The sequence below is a fragment of the Maniola jurtina genome, chromosome 5, assembly GCF_905333055.1.
Source record: "Maniola jurtina chromosome 5, ilManJurt1.1, whole genome shotgun sequence".
Lineage (NCBI taxonomy): Eukaryota > Metazoa > Arthropoda > Insecta > Lepidoptera > Nymphalidae > Maniola > Maniola jurtina.
This window is the reverse complement of record NC_060033.1, coordinates 14468358-14485978: the sequence shown is the minus strand read 5'-3', so window position 1 is coordinate 14485978 and position 17621 is coordinate 14468358. Positions and strand designations below refer to the sequence as shown.

The 17621-nt window shown below is 37.7% G+C and overlaps 1 pseudogene; it reads left to right on the top strand.

Moving 5' to 3' along the window:
* The first annotated feature begins 2767 nt into the window (after positions 1 to 2767).
* Positions 2768 to 15683, top strand: LOC123865806 (annotated as a pseudogene).
* Positions 15684 to 17621: the final 1938 nt, after the last annotated feature.

Below are 17621 nucleotides of genomic sequence, written 5' to 3'. Positions count from 1 at the left end.
AACCATAGACAGTGACGTCGAAGTCTCTATGTTTTGTTTTTTTTTTTTTTATAGAAGCTCTCTGTTGTGATCTGTACCATAGGTAGTAAAGTACCTACTAGCTTATTTAATATAGGTGACCTGAAAACGAACCATCATTCAACTTAGTACCTATAATAATTACAGACATTAAATTTTTTAAAAATTATGCACTCTATTTACTTATACATTTTCGCGTTTGCTATAAGTTTTTAACCGACTTCCAAAAAAGGAGGAGGTTCTCAATTCGTCGGAATCTTTTTTTTTTTTTTTTTTTTTTTTATGTATGTTCCCCGATTACTCAAAGACCCCTGGACCGATTTGGAATTTTTTTTTTTGTTTGAAAGGGTATACTGTGCAGGTGGTCCCATATATATTTGGTGAAGATCTGATGAATATCTTCGGAGATGGAGAACGGAACTCCTCAATAGATAGGAGCAAATTGCTCGCGATCAGTGCAATAGCTTAGTAAACAGTAGGGTTTTAACTGGGCATAGCATATTATAGTAGGTACAGTGGGGCCACTAAAAATTGTGAAAAAAAATTGAAGTCAGTTTTATTTTTCTTTTGAAAATTTTTGTAGTAAGGAAATCATAGAAGCTTCAGCGCATACAGATGTGTCATCTCTTTAGACGCTCCGGATTCTTGCTTCAGAAAGAACCATCCCGTTCATAGACCATAATAAACGGGTTCACCAAAAAACGCAGCGGATATATCTTAACAAAATATGGACTCTATTTATTTGGGGTTTTCAAGAGGCGGACCAGCAAATTCCTGAATGGCCGGTAACGGATCGGCGGTTCCTCTGGTGCTATAAATGTTCATGGGCAGCGGTAATCCGCCTGCTTCTATGGCCGCTATTTAAAAAAACCGGCCAAGTGCGAGTCAGACTCGCGAGTCAGGTGCGCTTGGAAAAATACGAAATACGGAACCCTGAGGGTTCCGTACTCGGGTATTTTTCCAACGCACGATAAATCAAAAACTATTATACATAAAAATAAATAAATATCTGTTTTAGGATGTACAGGTAACGCCCTTTCATATTATGATACCCCAATTGGTTTAGTTATCGGATTTTGAAAATTGAAACACATTTTTTTTTTAAATGATGTAACCACAAATTCTCGGTTTTCAGATTTATTCCTGTACTTGTGCTATAAGACCTACCTACCTACCAAATTTCATGATTCTAGGATAACGAGAAGTACCCTATAGGTTTCTTGACAGACACGACGGACAGACAGACAGACAGACAACAAAGTGATCCTATAAGGGTTCCGTTTTTCCTTTTGAGGTACGGAACCCTAAAAAATACTTTCGCGTTAGCTATCCTAAGTTTTATAATAAGGAAATCATAAAGGCGTCTAGGCATTACTACAGATGTATGATGTGATCTTTAGCGAATCGAGCACGGGACCTCCGGCAATACCACAGCCCTCATCAATGCGCCAGTGGGTTTAAAATATAGCTATTATGTGTTGCTTGACATGAATTTATACTCAGGTATTTTTCCAACATTTCGCACGATAAATCAAAAACTATTATAAATAAAAATAAATAAAAATCTGTTTTAGAATGTACAAGTAAAGCCATTTCTTATTGGTACCTATCAATACGGGTTATAAGTAGGTAGATTCTAATAGGACTATTCATTCATACCCATATTTTGTCTGTGGAGTAGAAAGGATCTCAGTGCGAAAGTCGGGGCGCGTCAACTAGTGATAAAATAATATATTGGGATGATTTTATTGCCTGGAAACTCAAGGAACGGTCTGTCTAGTCATAATATGATTACTTAATTGCCTACCTCTTATAAAATGGATTATTTGCAATGCTATCTTATACAAATAGACTTAATAGTAGTATCATTCGACATAAAAATGAAATTGTTCAAGCCAAGCCACCGGCCAAGTGCGAATCTGACTCGCGCACAAAGGGTTTCGTTTCACAGCACAATAACTGCAGCAAAATAAATTTTTGAAACAACAATGCCATAGCTTAACTGGTAAAGGAAATAGGTTTGATAGAACTGCCATACCCCTTCTAAGTCAGCCAGCTTCCAACTTAGAAGACTGCATCATCACTTACCTACCACCAGGTGAGATTGCAGTCAAGAATTAACTCGTAACAGAACAAAAAACCAGCCAAGTGCGAGTCAGACTCGCGCACTGAGGGTTCCGTACTTGGGTAATTTTTTGCACGATAAATTAAAAACTATTATGCATAAAAATAAATAAAACGCTGTCTTATGAATGTACAGATGAAGCCCTTTCATAATATGAGACCCCACTTTGGATAGTTGGGATAGTGAAAGTATCTTATTTTTCGCGTACATTCTTAACACATTTTTACCATTACAAATATTGTACTTCATAGGCATCATTTGGATGACATCTCTCACAGGACTCAAGCTATATTTTATTTATGAACTATAGCTAAGTATTATGGCTGGAGCACTGTGACATACGGACGGAAGGACGGACAGCGAAGGTTTTGTATTACATTAGCGTTCCGTTTGGCACCCCTTAGGTGCGGAATGCGGATGGGGCAGGGGGAACCCTAAAAATGAAATAACTTATGTATTATTTACATGGACTTATATTATTTACTTTACACTTTTTTATTGAACTGATGCAATAAAAAGAATTTATTTTGTTTAATTTGTTGTTTGTATAATTTTCGCAGAATGCACATAATACTTGCTAAAATTATTGTCTATATAATTAAGCATTCTATTTTTGTTTTAATAATGGCTATGTTGCCTCTGCAAGCAGTTGTTTTGAGGTAAGCAATTTTTTTTAATATATGACAAGTTAGCCCTCGACTGCGATTACAATTGGTGGTAAGGGATGATGTTTTACCACCCTACCAGCAAAGCCGTTTATCGTTCCGGTACGATGCCATAATATAATTACCAAGTTTCAACAGTATAATTCTTATAGTTTCGGAAAAAAGTGGCTGTGACATACGGACGGACAGACAGACAGACAGACATGACGAATCTATAAAGGTTCCGTTTTTTGCCATTTGGCTACGGAACCTTAAAAACCGTTCAATGAAACTTGACATATCTTGGCCACATCGCTATCAGCTCAGTCTGCATCATCAACTACCTACCAGCAGGTGATATCGGAATCAAGGGCTAACTTGTAATTTAATAAAGTTAATGGAATAAATGGAATCTCAGCCAGGCTGATGAATTTATGGTATTCTTATCGCAACTGCATTGCAATTGTAATGCGTCAACCGATCAAAGGTGATTGCGATCGTGATATTGTACCTAGCTGTTATTCTATCGTAATCGTGTATAGCCATCGACCCAAAAAGAGGGGTGTTATAAGTTTGACGTGTGTATCTGTGTATCTGACTGTGGCATCGTAGCTTGATTGATTGATGAACCGATTTTAATTTAGTTTTTTTTGTATGAAAGGTGGCTTGATCGAAAGTGTTCTTAGCTATAATCCAAGAAAATAGGTTCAGCCGTTTGAAAGTTATCAGCTCTTTTCTAGTTACTGTAACCTTTACTTGACGGGGTGTTATAAATTTTTAATTTACACTTGTTATACAATACGCCTTTAAATGTGTCCGTTTCAGCGCCCTACTGCAAAATGCATGGAGCATTAGTAATAGTTTTCCCCCCAAATTCAAATTTGGGGCAGCTTCGTCAGCGTATCAAATAGAAGGTGGCTGGGATGCTGATGGTAAGTAACTGAATTTACGCAATTCAGCAATGGGTTATATTGTTTCTATGTTCAGAATTAGATACGTTTGATAGAACATTACAGTCTAGACCGGCAAGAAAGTAAATTACCGACAGAGCAATATTGGAAGATCGAGGCGTAACCGAGTAGGTATTTCCCAAGTGAACTGAACTCAGCTGACGCCTCGTCCTTTTAAACTAAACGAGGCTGTTAATTATTGCTATTTCGGCCGAGATTTGTAGATATAATAATGCTTTTCTCCCATTTGCGATGAAAAAATAAATTCAAGAAAAATTTCATTGCTATCGCAATTGAACACATTTGCCAAGTAAAATATTATAGTTCTTAATTGATCCTTCCTTTTTATTAAAGAACTTAAAAATTGACCTCTCTACTCATCTTCAGGAAAAGGACTAAACATATGGGATAGATTTGTCCAACAATATCCCAGTCCAATAAAGAATAATGATACTGGAAACGTGGCTACCGACGCGTACCGACTATGGCGAGAAGATGTCAAAGCTGCAGCCCAAATGAAGCTGCAATTTTACAGGTCAGCTTGCCTATCAAAATGAAGAAGGAGAAAAATTATTTGACTATAGACATTAATAACTCACCTGATTGTGGTGGCTCAAGTTTTTTTATGACAATAAGCAGTTCATAATCCATACCTACTTAAATTATAAATGTGAAAGTGTGTCTGTCTGTCTGTCTGTCTGCTACCTTTTCACGGCCCAACAGCTTAACCGATTCTGACGAAAGGTACAGAGTTAGCTTATAGGTAATATCTGATACTTATTTGTTATTAATTTGGAGCAGTTTAAATCTTCATAATAAGTAAGTGGTTTTTTTTTTTTTCAAAATTTTCAGATTTTCATTGGATTGGGCTCGAATATTACCTTCAGGTTTCACCAACGAAATAAACAAAGCTGGTGTCAAATACTACAGCGACCTCATCGACGCCCTCCTCGCTAAAGGCATTGAACCAGTTATCACCATTTACCATTGGGAACTACCTGTGAGGATTTCAGATCTTGGTAAGAATAAGTACCTAATGATATAGAAATTAAGCAGTAAGTTGAAAATAAGTTCTAAAATACTCAAATGCCATCATTTTTCAGGAGGTTGGGCAAACCCTCTCATCGTAAATTGGTTTGGGGACTACGCCAGAGTGGTCTATTCTCTGTACGCTGACCGTGTTAAAACCTGGCTGACTATTAACGAACCGATTGCAATTTGCGATCTTTTTTACTCCACTGGGTCTTACGCCCCGGGAATCAAAGAAGAATTATTTGGACCTTATTTGTGCAATAAGTATGTATTACTTGCACACGCCAAAGCCTACAGGATATTTGATAAAGAATTCAGACCAAAGTATACAGGTTAGTTTTGAGATTGATAGTTCAAATAGATTAGTGAAAATTCTATTATCCAAGACAATATTACTTACTTATTTTCTGAGAAACAAATTGGTACCTACACCTTTGACGTAAACATTGCTGGCTTGTCCCGATGGCCAATCTAAAGATATCATCTGCTGAATGTACGTAAAAACATAGGATATTTCCTGACTATTATTACCTAATATAAAAATTACGACACAGACAATAATAATTAGTATTTGAAAGACGATTTTTGCGAGCGAGATTGTTCATAAAAATTCTCGTTTTATTGGTAATTTTACCTACCTAAATTAGATTTGTACTAACTATAGAACGATGTAAGTATGTAAAGATTTGAGATATTATGATTCGTTTTAAATATTGAACAAGCCAATTATCTTATTTTGCAGGTCGAATCTCGCTCGCTAACCACGCGATATGGATTGAACCCGCTACTACTAATGACACGGCGCTGGCTGAACTTAGAAGGCAGAATCAAGTAAGTACTACTTACTAAATTGTACCTACTTCATCATCATCAGCCTGTGGACGTCCACTGTTGGACATAGGACTTTCCTAAAGAGCGCCACCACACCCGGTCCTCAGCCTTCCTCATCCAGTCACTTCCCGCCGTTGCCAATAAGCCGCACGAATGGTCTAGTCTTCATAATAATATTGTTTGTAACTCCACATTGGCACCTCATTAGATCAATCAGTTAATTAGTCAGAATCACATATCCTTTTATATATTTAGAAGAAGATAGAAGATAGATTCCAAAAGCGATATGTTAGATAACTGAATACTGAAAAACTGTTAACTGATAAATAAATAAAAATAAATAATCATCTTACTAGTAGGTAATAATATGTAGTCATCATTAATTTTAGATTATCTTTTTCAGTTGGGCAGATATTCACATCCAATTTATTCAAAGACGGGCGGCTGGCCGCCATCTATTGAAAAATCTATATTGGAACAGAGTCTTGCTGAAGGTTTCAAGGAATCCAGACTACCCTCGTTTACTAAGGATGAGATAGCATTTGTGAAGGGTAAGAATTGGACTATTTTTATTTGCTAAATACTTATCTTAGATAATGTATCATCATCATCATTATCAACAGATAGACTATATAATATCCATACTAATATTATAAATGCGAAAGTGTATCTGTCTGTCTGTCAGTCTGTCTTGTCTGTCTGTCTGTCTGCTACGTTTTCACGGCCCAACCGCTGAACGGATTTTAATGAAATTTTGTACAGACATGGGATACATCCCGGTGATGGACATAGACTACATTTTATCCCGGAAAATCAAAGAGTTCCTGCGGGATTTTAAAAAACAGTTATCCACGCGGGCAAAGCCGCGAGTATCCTCTAGTAACTATATAAAGATAAAATACGTGCCTTTCCCTATGCCCTACCTATTTCCTTTCTGTCAAGTGCCAAAACAATTAAAATGTTATTTTGCAGGCACCGCAGATTTCTATGGAATGAACCATTACACAACCTACTTCGTGAGGGCAGCCAAGCCCGAAGACGGACAAGGTACGATTGGATCTTCAGAACAAGTGACAGTTCTTCCTCCACCAGGGGCTACTTTTGGTGCCTTACTTTTATATCCGGTTAGTACCTTAAGCTTAAAAAATCTTATAAAAATTAGAAGAGGAATAGAAAGTACATTTTGATGCCAGTTAGCTCTATATGTCAACTTCGTATGCGAGTCCGACTCGCACTTGACCGATATAGCGTTCATCAATTCATTAACAAGTGTAAATCAAAAATTTATAACACCCCCGACAAGTGAAGGTTACAGTAACTAGAAAAGACCTGATAAGTGATAACTTTCAAACGGCTGAACTGCTTTTCTTGGACTATTCCGCGCCTACTATCTAAAGTATCTGAGTTTTCCAAAACATCATTTTCAAATAAATAATTATGTATTTAGGCAACGTCCATCTTGATAGCTTGACATTTGTCAATTGACATAATATTATGAACCTAACGGTTATCTAACCTTCTTTTCTACAAGAAAACTAGAAAAGAGCTGATAACTCTTAAACGGCTGAACCAATTTTTTTTTGATTATAGCTAAGAACACTCTCGATCAAGCCACCTTTCAAACAAAAAAAAGTAAATTAAAATCGGTTCATTCGTTTAGGCGCTACGATGCCACAGACAGATACACAGATACACAGAAACACAGATACACAGATACACAGACACACAGATACACACGTCAAACTTATAACACCCCTCTTTTTGGGTCGGGGGTTAAAAACATTTTTAATCTAAAAAGCCTATTATGAAATAAACGACTATTTTGACGAGTAATACAGCGCCGTCTCTTCTGCTAAAATTGCTGTGCCCCAACGGGGTTCCAATATTGACATTGTAAAATAATAATTAAACATTTACTGTAATTGTTATTGTTATAAATTATGTTAAAATATTGGAATGCATGAAATAAATGACTAAATTTTATTTTCGACTAGCTTATTCCCGCGACTTTGTCCGCGTGAACTACACAAATTTCAAACCTGTCTTTTAATTTTCAGAAATCCTTTAGTGGATGTCTACGTCTACGTAGCTATCTATCTGCATGCCGAATTTCAGCTCGATCCGTCCAGTAGTTTTAGTTAGAAAAGAAAGAAAACTTTTTTTATTTGATCACTACATCACATTACAATACAATATATCTTAAAACTAATTGAATGAATATCTACATAATAATATTATACTTATAAGTTAACATATACCAAAATTAAAATGTCCCATGTGACCAAATATAGGTCTCCCACTCAGCATAATGCTGCAGCAAGCTGCAGCGCTGGTTTTCAGTGGGAGCCTTAAAGAGTGAGGTCACGGACTAGTAGTTACCTTATTTAAATATAAAATAATTGTAATATAATAAAAAAAAAACAAAGCAAAAAGACTAACGATATAAAAATTAAGGTACAAAGACAAGCAAGAAAAATAATGAATGCAATCTAAGATTATAATCTAATAAATTACAAAGTGCGGCTTAAGTGCTGTAACGATACTATGCTGATTGATCCAAATAGTAAATATTTAATAATTAATTTTAATTTGTAATTTTTTGTTGCAAAAGAAGATATGTTTTCAGTTTAGTTTTAAAAATTCCAAGGGACATAGGCAATTTTAACGGTGGTGGTAAATCGTTCCAGCACTTAGTGGCCGCAAATTTAAAACTTCCCTTAAATGCCGCTGTTTTATGCTTTGGTGTAGACAGTAGGAGATAGGAATTACGTGTAATGCGTGCTGACTTATCACCAAACCACATTAGTTTTTTACGCAGGTATTCTGGGATTCCGTGCTTAAGTACCCCAAACAGTAGAGTAGCAAGGTGTAACTTCCTACGTGCTTCCATCTTCAGGAGATTTGCCTCATTAATGTAGGAAGTGACATGCGTGCGTGGTGGGATATTAAAGCAAAACCTAGCACAGGCGTTTTGGACGCGTTGAATAACTTTTTTAGTCCTACTTAGGAGACGAGGCCCATATACCGTGTCAGCATAATTTAGTCTTGACAGAACGAGTGATTCGCATAACCGTATTCTTAGCTTTAAACTAATATAGGGCCTCATTTTATAAAGCAGCTTAAGGCGATATAAGCTATTGCGGACGGCGTTAAGGATGTGAGTCTCAAAGTGCAGTGCGGTGTCAAAGACTACTCCCAAATTTCGTGCTTCCTCTATCTTTTCAATGATATTATTATTGATTTTTATTGTGGGATTAAGCATGTTTAATTTAGCAACAACACTTTTGGAACCCAACATCATACATTGTGATTTACTAGGATTTAGTACCAAGCAGTTCCTTTTTGACCATAAATGTATTTGCTCTAGATCAGAGTTAATTTTTGATTCAGCTGCCGCTGTGTCCAGGGGATCAAAAGAGATGTACAGTTGTGTATCATCAGCATAAAGATGGTATAGGCAATGATTAATGCAACTTTTAATGTCAGCAGTATAAATTGCAAACAGCAAAGGTCCAAGAATAGATCCTTGAGGAACTCCTCTGGTCACAGGAGATGGGTCTGAGGTTGAGATTGTGCTGTCGTTGTTCGTGACTTCAACAAACTGCGCTCTATCACTTAGGTAGCTATCAAACCATTTCACTGTTAAGATGTCAAACCCATAGTAAGACAGCTTGGACAGAAGAAGAGTTGTATTTAGGGAATCAAAAGCTCTTGAGAAGTCTAAAAGAACAAGCAAAGTACCCTTACCCTGATCCTGTGCTGTCAAGATATCATCTACTACGGTTGCAAGAGCGGTAGTTGTGCTATGTCCTTTTCTAAAACCTGACTGAAAAGTTGGTAGTATCTTATTTTCTTCCACGTAATTTGTTACCTGATGAGCCACAACCTTTTCTAAAATTTTTGAGATGCAAGGCAGGATACTGATGGGTCTCAAGTCTTTAAAATTGAGGGGATTATTACATTTTGGCAATGGTTTTATTTTAGCAATCTTCCACGCATCAGGAAATGTAGACGTAGATATAGATTTATTGACTATCGCGGTGATAACTGGTAATGTTTGAGGCAAAGTCAGTAATAGCATTTGAAGAGATATGTCGTCTACACCCTGCGCATTTGACTTTAAATTCTGAATAATCTTGGCAATGATAATTTCATCCACTGGATGCAGCGTAAATTGACCATCTCCATACCGGTGATATTCATAATAAGACAGATCCGACAAAGCTACTGCCTTTTCGCCTGGTACGTCAAGAAAATGTTTGTTAATTATGTTGGGGTCATTTAACATCGCTGGCAGTTCTTTCGATTTTTTCTTGTCCGTTATCAAAGATGATTTTTTAGATTTCGCCACAATATAGTTGGAGAATTGATGTAGGCATTGATGTATGTTTCATGAAACGCTTTTTTTTCAGATTCCAAAGCATGTTTAACCAGAAGCTTCATGTCTTTGTAATATTTTTTATGCGATTCAATCCCAGTGGTCTTAGCCCGATCATGACTTTGATTTCTGAGTTTTATCATTAATTTTATAACGTCAGTAATCCATGGATGCTGCTCTTTCAACACCACTTTTTTTAAAGGCGCATGCAAATTAAATAAATCTAAAATTATTCTATTAAATTCTAATACAATATCATTTACATTATTAGTACTATTTACAAAATTCCACGATATATTATTTAAATCTCTGTTAAAATTTTCAATATTTATATTTTTTAAGGGTCTAATACTAATCCAGCGCGGTGGGAGGTTGTCTTTTTTCAAATTAAGGGTGGATGAAACTATCGCATGGTGTCCAAGTTCTGGTATGTGAGTAACTTTAACGTCATGTATACGTGAGTCCGTACAGATCACATCAATAAGTGTGCTGCTTTGATCTGTGAAGTGTGTTGGCTCAGTAACTAGCTGTGTAAGATTTGTGTAGTGTAGGAATTCATGAAACAGTTTTGTCTTACTGTCTTCTATTTTTAGTAAATTAATATTGAAGTCGCCTAATAGAATCACACAATCAGCGTAACCAAACGAGGTAACTGATTGCGTGATTGCGTCAAAGAATTCATTAACGTCAAGCCACGGTGGCCTATAGGCAGTTCCAATAATTATACGGCGTTTATTGACGGTTGTTCCTAGCCACATCTGTTCAACGTTGTCTGAAAGTGGATGCTGATAAGTTCGCACACTCACACCTTGTCTGATATAAAAGCCCACTCCACCGCCTCTACCTCCGCGCACACTTTCAGGTCGTGGTATATGCCGTAATCTATAATTAGGTACAACAGGTGCCCGGTCGTCCTGCCGTTGCCGAAGCCATGTTTCATTTATTGCTAAAATATCTATATCTAGACTATCCAGAGCCGCTACAAACTCGTCATGTCGTGTTCCTAACGATCCAGCATTAAAAAGTCCAACCTTAAAGTATTTTTTATTGTTTTTGCCTGTGCCGGTATAGAGTTATCTCTTCATTAAACTTCAATAAAATATAATCTTTTACCTTCAACATTATATAGGCTGCATCTGCTGGAACACCACAAAATTTAACAGAAGAATCATTATTATAACGGCTCGGTACGAAAATTGTTACACGGCAACATAATTCTATATTCGGTATTTTTCTAAAACATGGAACTAATGAGCAACATGGCATGGCATATAATAAGTATATCAAAATTAGACACTTTCTAGAAAACAATTGTATCGGAGTTAACAAACTTAATTGCAAGTATAATATATTTTTAAATGCTCCATATTGTAGAGTACTATATAGAGCAGATGAGCAACATGGCATGGCATATACTAAGTAAATCAAGATTAAGCACTCTCTAGAAAACAACTGTATCGGAGTTAACAAACTAAATTGCGAGTATAATATATTTTTAAATTTTGCTCTATTTTGTAGAGTACTAATAATTTTTAGCTGTCCTCTTAGCCTTACAGAAAGCATTATTACTAAACTAGACAAAACACAATAACTAAACCTCATTTGATGTCTGCGAAAAGCTGCGGTGCACTTAAACTCTATGCTCGTTAGCATTTCCAACGATGCTAGAGCCAAAAACACGTGCTAGATCATCGTCAGATCTGATGGTATGAACTGGTTTACCTTCTCCTTGTCGAGTATATATTCGGCCTCTTTTTGTCCAGGTAAATTTCCATTGTAAGCTTCTTGCTGCTTCACGCGCCGTATAGAAGAGTTTCCTGTTTGTAGAGGTTAGGCGTTCGTTGACATAGAATCGTCGTGGCGGGGCGTCCACGCCCAGGTCGGCTGATGTAGCCCCACGCCGAACTCTAGCGCTCTGTATAAACTCGTCCCGCAGCTGACGTCTAGATAATCGTACTACTAGACGACGACTCTTTTTGGTCTCGCCTTTGTTTAAATCAAAATTTTTGCCGACTCTTTCAGCGAATACGATATCTTCCTGTTTAAGTGACAGGCCTAACTTTGTCGCCAACACCATGACAGTCTGTGTTGGATTTTCACCTGTCACCTCTGGCAGATTGGATATCTCTATATCCGACTGTAGAATGTCCTGTTCCCGGTCATTAATATCTAGTTTTAGCTGAGCGATAGTCTGCTCCAACATGCTTATTTTAGGAGAAGAGTCCGATTCCTTTAGGCCTTCGAGCGCACTTATTCTTTTCTCTAGGCCGTCGATCCGTTCATTCGATCCGGAAAGTAGACTGCGCAGCTCGGAAATTTCTTGACGAAGGTCTTTAAATTCCTGTCTGACTTCACGGAGTTCGTCTCGAAATAAACGAATTTCTAGTCCCAATTCCACACTGAATGACTGGGTAGTATCGTGGGCCGTGTCGTTTAAATTCTGATTATTATCTGGGCTCATGGAGGCCGTAGGTTCAGGATTTTGGCTAGCAACATTACCCACAGATATACAGGGCGTCTCTGACTGAGGTGGCACACTATAACTGGTGGCTATGCCCTTCACAGGTGTTGCCACATTGCCCGTTTTTGGCAACTTGCATTTACACTCTGGACACATCCAATCTGATGGTATTTGTGCATCTTCTGAAATAGCGACGCATGCTTTATGATAGATCGCAGAGCACCCGCAAGCAACGGCACCTACCGGCGAAAGGAATTTTCCACAAGCCCGGCACTTGGCCATGTTGAACCAAGTATTGATTAGGACAACGTATCTTGAACCGACTTGTACGTAGTTTAGACAATCGACAATAGATGGCGTTTACTTAGTAGTTTACTGTAATTCCAGTAGATGGGGCTAAAAGCTAGATTGTTTAACTTGGACAGCAACGATCTACTTGGGCAGGTCGATTTAACTAAAGTACGCACCTACCCTCTTCTTGTCTTTATATACCTGATGAACAGTTTTAACTGAAGATTTACGCCACTTAGAGGCGATTTCCAATGCTCAAAACACAGTCACTGCTAGACCAGGGTCTAAGCTTTGCCAACAACACAATGGTACACTTTGAAACGCAAGATTTTATTTTATATCGACAAAATACGTAAGAGACGCAACTGTTGCGGTCACGTCCGTGACGTCACTCCACGGCGGCACGTAGTTGTGCATTGATAGATCAGTCAGTCGGCTTTTCCTTTTATATAATTTAGATTTACTTACTGACTTTTTTGATCAATCGATTTACATTTAAGCCATGTTCTTTTTTTTAAGGTCTATCCAGTAGGCATTCGCAAAATGATGGCGTGGGTGAAAAAACAATATGGCGACATAGATATCCTCATCACGGAGAATGGGTTTTCAACCAGCGGATACAATCTGACTGATTACGCAAGAGTCAAATTTATCAGGGAATATTTAGAACAAGTAAATAATTGTTTTCTTTTATTAAAAACTTCAATTTTAATTTTTATTCAGGCGAAATCTCTTCACTGCAGTCTTACCTGGTGGTAAGTGGTGACGCAGTCTAAAATGGAAGCGAATTAACTTGGAAGGGGTATGGCAGTTTTCATTAAACCAATCTCTGCTTATAACTCGTTTGGTTTCTACACGGCATCGTACCGTAACGCTTAACCGCCTGGCGGTACGGCTTTGCAAGTAGGGTGGTAACTAGCCACGGCCGAAGCCTCCCACCATACCAGACCAGAGATTTAGAAATTATAAAATCCATACCCCTGCCGGGAATCGAACCTTCGCCTCGGGACCTCCCACTAATAAGAGCACAGCACATACCACTACGCCGGGGAGGCCGTCAAATTACAATTTTTTTATTTGTATAAGTTAGCGATCTGCCTCAGCTTTGCACGGATAGCTTGAGAGGAAAAATTCTACCAAAACAATGCATGTTTTCGTGTAACTTCAACTACAACGCAGCGCACGCCACGGAACTCTCAGTCGAGAGATTTTTTTCCGACTTACAACATTCGTAGATTTTATTTTATTTTATCGAAAATCGACTTTTTTCTCGCTTGGTTCAAAGTTTAAACTTTAAAATACCTAACTGTATCCAACCGGAAACGCGTGATTCAGAGAATAGAGGTCTTTTAATGACTCTTACCAGAAATTAGAAAATTTGGGAAAAATTAAACGCCATGCGGACAAAATTGAGAATTGCGAAATTGCTTCCCAGGTGCTGCTGTCCATCAAAAAGGACAATGTGAGTGTAATAGGATACACAGCGTGGTCTCTCACTGACAACTTCGAGTGGGCGGATGGATACGGGTAAATTGAACGAATCAATACTTACTTATAAATGCGATAGTGTGTCTGTCTGTCTGTATACAAATTACAAACTCCCCAAGTTCTGTCCGAACGGTGACCTACGCGATGAGTCTGTGTGACCTAGGCAATAAGTCTGTGTGACCTACACAAAAGTCTGTGTGACCTATACGCAATAAGTCTGTGGGACTTACACCTACGCAATAAGTCTATGTGTCTGTCTGTCTGTCTGTTAGTTTTCCGGGCTACTTTTTATCCCGAAAAACTAAAGAGTTGCCTCGGGATTCTTAAAGCCCTATCCGTTTAACCGATTCATATGATTGGTACAAAGACAGCTCACATCCTGGAGACGGAAATCACAATGGTGGCTAGATTTTGACGCAGTCTATCTGATTCTTTGCACGAAAATGAGCCAGCTTTTTTGTCAGTAAATGAGTTAAGCAAATGCCGTAAAATATCTTGTAAATTTTTTCTTGGAGTTCAGGACTTCGTGGCCCCAGGGTCTCTATGGAAAACGGAACAAAGTATGTTATAGTACGCGACAGGTCGAGATGGCAATCGGGGTATGAACGGGAGGGGTATATCGCGCTGTCCCGTACCGGGTAACCACGAGGGCTGTGCGGATGTGCGGGGCGTCCCCACCCCAATTGCCATATCGACCTGTCGCGAATTATAGGTATCCTAGTCCTCGATCTCTCGAGGCATAGGTATCTGCTTGTGCTACTTACCAATTTCAGCCATTTTTGCTGAAATTCACGGTCTTTTAAATAAATGATGTCACTTTTTTTTTCAGGACAAAATTCGGTCTGTACGAAATAGACTTCAATCATCCAAATCGCACAAGAACCCCCCGTGTTTCAGCGAACTACTACGCTTGTGTTATCGCGGGGCGATCGCTTGATGTTCAAGATTCTTGCTACTAGAAGAACTACGCCTCCCACAGAAGCTGTATGTAAGCTTGTATGGTTTACTCATAAGTAAACCATACAACCATACAAACGGTGTTATTATACGGAACTCCACCATATGCAAGGAAATATAAGCTTAATTCATTATAATCCGTCAAAACAGACTAATCTGTACAGCACAACAGTAGGTATGCGATATACCCTCCGCCATCCCACTACTAAAGAAGCAGGAAAAGCAAGCAATACAGTATAGAGTCTATTTTAACACAACACCACACAGATCTTCCAGAACGCACTTTACGTACGTTTCACTCCGACATTGGAGCATCCCCAGGATATTATGAAGACTCAATTTTGGAGCCAAAAGTAAACTTTTGCAATTGTGCATTCAGATTGAGATTTGTCTGTTTCGGCTAGGTTTCGGCGGATTATACTTAGCAAATAGTTCAATGTACATACAAATTTTATCATTACTAAATTCTAACTGAAACCTGATGGAAACGAGAAAAAAAAATGACGCACTCCAGTTACGTTTTTATTTTACTTTGTTGAGTTTCTAAATAAATAAAAAATTAAATTAAAAATTTAAAAAACCCCCGACACATAAACCTCTAAAAAGTAAAAAAATAATAGGTTAATATGTATGGGCCCTTTAAGAATAGTATAAATAGTAAAGTTTTTATCCAAGCGCTCGTTGCGCCAGGGGACCGCTACCTATGATAAACTATGAAAGTCATCTGTTGTAGAAAGAATAGTCTTTAACGGTCCCCCGACGCAACGAACGCTTGGATAAAAACTTTACTATTTATACTATTCTTAAAGGGCCCATACATATTAACCTATTATTTTTTTACTTTTTAGAGGTTTATGTGTCGGGGGTTTTTTAAATTTTTAATTTAATTTTTATTTCACGCTTTTTAAACTTTATTCATAAATTACCGTTTATTTGTGCCATTCTAAAACCCAATTTCTATAATAATATAAATCCAATAAGGCAGCTAATATCTCTTCAAAAGTAACATCAATGTTATGTTAATTATACGTTCCATGAAATATTTTGACCGAACATCACTAAATCAAGAATTATCTGAATGACTCACATAGTTTAACACGACCAAAACGAAATATCTGTTTCTAACATGTCGTTGCTTTAAAAATGTACCCATTTTACATAGTCGTATAATAGTTCGCTTTTCAAGATATACCTACGATTAAATTGAAATCGACTTTCACCCGATGAAATAAGGAATAAAGTGGCTTGTATTTCATTTTGTTTGTTATTGCATGTCAAATTTTTATTTGACATAACTTTCAAAAACCGGTCAAGTGCGAGTCTGCCTCACACATGAAGAGTTCCGTACAAGTTTTTTTTTATGTAATGACAATTCAGTTGTCGGATTTTTCTCTTTACTTGGGCCACAGGAGTAGAGTGCTTGGGCTATAAGATATTGCTACCTGCCTTTCATGATTCTACGTAAACGGGAAGTACCCAATTTATAAGTTTTGATTCTCTTGAAAGATGACACACAGACAGAGAACGAAGTGGTGAAGGAAAACACAGTCAGGAAACCTGCATGCTTGAGAGTTGGCCATAATGCTCCCTCAAAGGTGCGTGAGGTGTGCCAATACGTGCTTGGCCAGTGTGGTAGCTTCTCATTCTGAGATGAGACTTGTGCTCAGTAGTGAGCCGGCGATGGGTTGATCCTGATGATGATGAATTTTAAGCGTATTTTGTCAAAGTAAATAAGCTGAGTTCAAGCAGATAAAATAAAAAGAAGGTGCGCCTAATGCATCATCCAAACCTGCGCGACAAAGCGACTACGATGCGGGAACCTCAGCCGCGCGGAGGGTCATCGCCTCCTACGATATTTAATGGTGCCATGCACACCTACGCGACTATAACAGTTGAGGCTACATCTTTTTTTTCTACAGATACCTACTGAACCCTAAAAATAGTTTGACTATGGTTTGGGTTTGGGTTGATTGTTCGTGGCCTTTGGTTGACTGTTGGATATTATAATTGAATTGATGTTTTCTCGTTTAACTGTGATTATAATATTTTATAAATTAGAAACTCCGCGCCTACGATCCAAAGTATCGGAGTTTTCCAAAACATTATTTTCAAATAAATAATTATGTATCTAGGCAACGTCCATCTTGACAACTTGACATTTGCCAATTGACATAATATTATGAACCTCTGTTACAATAGTGAAAGATCCCAGGGCCACCAGCCGTCACGTATTTTCTGACGAACGAAATGTGGACGATTGAGTAGTGTTACTATGTACTAAGAACGCATGCCTACAGACCTGCTAGCTTGCTTAGACGGCCAATTTTCAGGTATCAGGTAATCAAGGTACATAAAAGCATTACTTACCTCACGTAAATTCTCCAATTTTTTTAATTTTTAGCAGATTTTTTTTTAATATTAATAATTAATTGACATAAGTAAACTA